The sequence below is a fragment of the Physeter macrocephalus genome, chromosome 8 (genome assembly GCF_002837175.3).
Source record: "Physeter macrocephalus isolate SW-GA chromosome 8, ASM283717v5, whole genome shotgun sequence".
Classification (NCBI taxonomy): Eukaryota; Metazoa; Chordata; class Mammalia; order Artiodactyla; family Physeteridae; genus Physeter; species Physeter macrocephalus.
Genome location: NC_041221.1, coordinates 38,116,501 through 38,121,631, shown reverse-complemented (window position 1 = coordinate 38,121,631; position 5,131 = coordinate 38,116,501).

Genomic DNA, 5,131 nt, shown 5'->3' with positions numbered 1-5,131 from the left:
CACGAACCCGTGTCCCCTGCATCGGCAGGCGGACTCTCAACCACTGCACCACCAGGGAAGCCCAAGTCTGCTGTTTTTTATCATTGTTTCTCTGAAGGGAATATGTCTTCTTTGGTTATCTTAAACATTTTCTCTTAGTCTTTGCTCTTTGCAGTTGACAATCACATGCTCAGGTGTGTGTATGTGTGTTTGTGCATGTGCACATGTGCATGTGCAAGCAAACAAGTGGGTGTGTTTGGTATTTATTAAGTTTGGTATTATCTAACCCTTTTAGAACAATGATTAGCTGTCATATTTTTTGAAACATATCAGCCATTTATCTTCAAGCATATCTTCTTCCAGGATTCCAATTATGCATTTATTAGAGCATTTGATGTTTGCCACAGATCTTTTTTTTTTCCCCACAGATCTTTGATTTTTTGTTTGTTTTTTACTTTTTTTCTCCTTGCATTTATTTTTTGTTTAATTTAATCATCCTATTTTCAAGATTACTGATTCTTTCCTCAGCTGTGCTGAGTCTTCTGATTAATTCATTAAAGACTTTCTTCATCTCCATACATTGTTTTGAATCTATCCTTTCTATCTGATTCTTTTGTTTTTGTAATTTCCATTTCACTGCTGAAACTACCTATCTGTTCCTGCTGGTTATCTACCTTTCTCGTTAGAGGATTTATCATATCATTCACAGTTATTTTAAGTACTCTGTCCATTCTGTATCATGACATGCCTGAATTTAGTTCTCATAATTGCTTTCTGTTGTATTGTTTGTATGCCTTCTAAATTTTTTGGTTGTTGTTAATTACTAGATATGCTATACAGAATAGTATATAGTTGGCCCTTGAATAATGTGGAAGTTAGGGATGCCGACTCCTGCACAGCGGAAAATCTGTATATAACTTTGTAGTCAGCTCTTCATATCTGCAGTTCTGCATTTGAGGATTCAAGCAGCAGTGGATTGTGTAGTACAGTAGTTCGTATTTATTGAAAAAAAATCTACATATGAGTGGACTGATGCAGTTCAAACCTGCGCCATTCAAGGGTCAATTGTATACTGAGATAAATATTTTCATGCCTATTCCAAATATTTTTATGAGTGTTTCCTTTGTTGTTTCAGTTCTAAACATATCATCATTTTCTTAATGACTTATTATTTTATATATGCATGTTTCTGAAGTATTATTTCTTACCAAATTATGTTATTTTGGCTATCTTACTGTTATTTAGTTATTTGGTTTTTGCATTATGGCCAAAAAAGAAGATATGTATTATTTTTATATTTGGCATTTTCTGAGACTTCCTTTGGTGGAAGAGAACATGGTCAATTTTCATTTCATGTGTGCTTGAAAGGAATGACTGTATTCCAGAATCAGCTTATAAATACCATTATTTTCTTATTTGTGCCAGAAAAAAAAAAATCATACTGTTTATTAACTCTTGACTCTATTGGAATCCCTAAGTATTTTTTTAAAATCACATACTACTGTAATACCTCTAATACTCATAATCCATAGGTCAATACTTGCATATTTTTAAAATACCCACTCTGTTTTAAGACAGCAACTTTGGGAATATAGATGTGACATGCATATAAACTTTCTCTAAAAAGCACTGCATATAACAACTAACCAAAAATGTCTACCTAAATAACTGATGTGTGTGTGTGTGCACAGTCATATGTGTATTTGTGGGGGAAACTGAGAGACCTTATGATTAGTCTAGCAATTATATAAACAAGGAGGTGAGAAGATGGAACAAGTGTATTACCGTAAAGATCCCTTAATCTTCGCAGAGCAGAAGCAGAGCTGTACTATTTCTGAATTCTTCTCCAGTTTTTTTTTAAATTAATTAATACTGTAATTGGAAGATAGATGGAGGGCAGAACATATACTTGAGTAGCATCATACACAGAGGCTCCTTAAACTACAATGTGGAATTTTTTAAAAGATATTTTTTATTTTCATATACCTTAGCATAAGTAAGCAAAAATAGTAAAATTGATTATTTATTTTATTTATTCCTAATCTAATCATTATTTTTCATTTCTTTTCCCCCCTTGGTACATGCCATTCTGATTTATTACAGTGTATTTTCTTGTAGAGTGCTAGCTTTTCAGTTAAAATGATTTTTTTATGTTTTGGTAGTATTTGCAAATGCACAGTTACCACCTTTACCCTTCCTCTCCTAAATCTTCACTGCCTGATCCCATCTTAATCCAATCTTCGTTTTTGCTTCTCTCCTGGATCAGATAACATAAATGGATTTCTTAGAACACCCTTTACATTTTATGATACCTTGTTTCACAAGATTGCAGTAATCAGAGGGTGGAATGAAGAACTAAATCAGTAAGAAAAAAATGCATCAATCTCTTTTTTAGTCAATGATAAATGTGACAGTGAGGCTACAGAACAGCAGTTGCCAAAGTTGTATCAGCATCTATGCAGCAGCAGCAGCATCTAATGGACAAAAAGAAAAAATGTGAAATTACAGCAATGAGACTGTAATTAGTGGAAAGTAGGCACTTGGTAACAAAACTTGATTTCTTTTCAGGTCTTTATTAGAAATGTAAATACATAAAACTGAAAATAGAAAGGATATAAGTATATAAGCTATAACAGTGTTTATAAGTCTCTAAGTTTCACTTAAGTATGGTACTCTATGATTTGACATTCCTAATTTTTAAAGAAGGAGGTTATCCTGAATGATTATGAGCTACAATTAGATCTTCTGTTATAGACCATTATGAGCACCTATTTTTTTAACATTCACATTATGACAACTACACTATCTTTTTCAGCTGGCACTTTATCCTGCCAACTTAAGGCAAATTTTATGAATTAGCACTGTAGTCACCATGTACAATAAACAATATCACATGTAATAGTTATTTTAAAATATAACTTGACATTTGTTTTCTTGTTAATAGCTTTCTTCATAATACAATAATTAAATTGAGACATGTAATAAATTTAATCTCCATACTTTGGTTTAAGGGATTTGAAATAAAAATTTATTTTCATCACTTAAATGTGTTGATAGAATCCTGTGTATAGTAAAGAGAATTGGACAGGAAGAGAAACCACTAATTGTATTTGAACGAACAGCACCCACCTTTAGGTGGAAAGGTTACAGGACTACACTTCAGAATTTTATAAAGAGGGCAGTTAGTTTGGGCAGATATAGCACACAGTAGTACACAATAATTACACCATAGCTTAAGCAGTACCAGAATCAGACATTAACTGGAGACAATTTTATAAATCTGTATGTAAAAACAAAATGACCAGTCTTCTCAAGTCCTGTTTTCATTGGTCAGATATGCTCCCTCTTTATGCAAGATCCATCCATGTGTAGAATTTTGAATCTTCAGTAGTTTATATGGAAAGAACAATACATGACAATATTAGTGAGCAATGCCAAGTTTACGATATGATTTTGAAGAACGCTGGAATTCAACAAAATAGGTTTTAATCACATGCTTCCAGATAATGATTTTAAAATTATATTAAGCATTAGTTAGATATCTTAATTACCTTCTGACTTGAGCTCCACAGCAAAATTCCTGCTCACCCTCCCAAAACTTGACATTTTTCTTTCCTTTGTTACTCAAAGTTGCTTCTTTCTTCCTTTGAGCTAACTCAAGTTCTAGAGTTTGGAGTGCTTAAAATATTTTCTCAATAATGGCAAGTCTCTAGTTCAAGAACTTCTTATACTAGCTGCCTAAGAATAAAGTAGTCTCCACATAATTCCATATATTAATTTCTATCCTCTCTAAACACACACGGGCGCATGCACACACACACACACACACACACACGCTCACTCACAATCTTTCCTATTTTCTGCTTCAAAGGAACTTTTCATTTAGAGGGCCTAGAAATTAATTTTTTTGAAAACAGATAATTTTCCAGGTGCTTACATATTAAATATTGCCAAGCTCCACATGTGACTGGATTAGATTTTTCCTGGATCAAAACCTGAATAGTATTAAATCAAAAAATGATTTTAAAAGTCCATATGAAAAATTCAAATCTGTGTATTTCCTTAGCACAGTTCATGTTATGTTACATGATACCTTTTTTATATTTCAAATGTAATCAGTATTCCTAGGCAGTACAAGGCAGTGAATAGAAATAAGACTAATTTTTTTTTTCTATAAATATCTCTGAGCTTGTACTATGCTAACCTTAGTGGGAATATACCTCAAAAAAGTTTTATGACATGATGATTTTCTTGGAGCCTCCTTGTAAGGTAACCACTTTCAGTTTTAGGAAAGATCACTTTCCAGATATGAATTCCTAAGGAGAAAAAGATAGAGTAGAGGGGGATTATTTTACCTATTATTGCAGATACTCCCTGAGGCCTGCATATTGTATATTTACATGTATGTGATTTATTACAGCTTGTTAGCCTCTAGAAATATTATCTACATTTTACCTGATGCTGAATCTGTAGATCTCTTGTTTCTCCTTTGCAAGTTGGCAATCACCTTTCCTTTCTTGGAATCACTCACTTTAATTGGAAGACGGGGCAAAAGCATAGCTATGAGAAACTTAACTAAATACCTTCATTTACACTACGGCCTCTGCTTCCCATAATATATGACTGTCTTCCTGGATAAGAAGGATTGAGGGTAAGGGTATTCAGAAGAGCCTCAGATTGGACCTGGTACAAACACTTGATAGAGTCCAAAGCATAGTTCTGAAGTGTCTCTAAGAATTCCATGAAAGTGAATTGTTTTCTCTTCAGACCACACAAGGACCCAAATGGACCTTGATGTTGATAGTATTGGGTGTTGGCAGGAAGAGTGTTGCCTATCTGATTTTTTATAGATGAACCATTCTGAAAACTAAAAATACTGACCTCTATTTAAAATATCAGTATATTCTAGTCAAGTAGAAACCCTATGTTCTCTCTGCACAGGATCCTCCCAAATATGCCTAGATAAAAGCAGGACTGATTGATATCAGGTAAATTCACAATAGATTTCTGTACCATAGGACAATGGAATGTTCATCATATTTTCCAAAGAATAATGACTGGACTTAATACTGTAATTCAAGAAATTATCAAGCCTTGGAATAATATGAAGTAAAAACAATGGAAACTGAGACCAAAACCAAGTAGGACACTG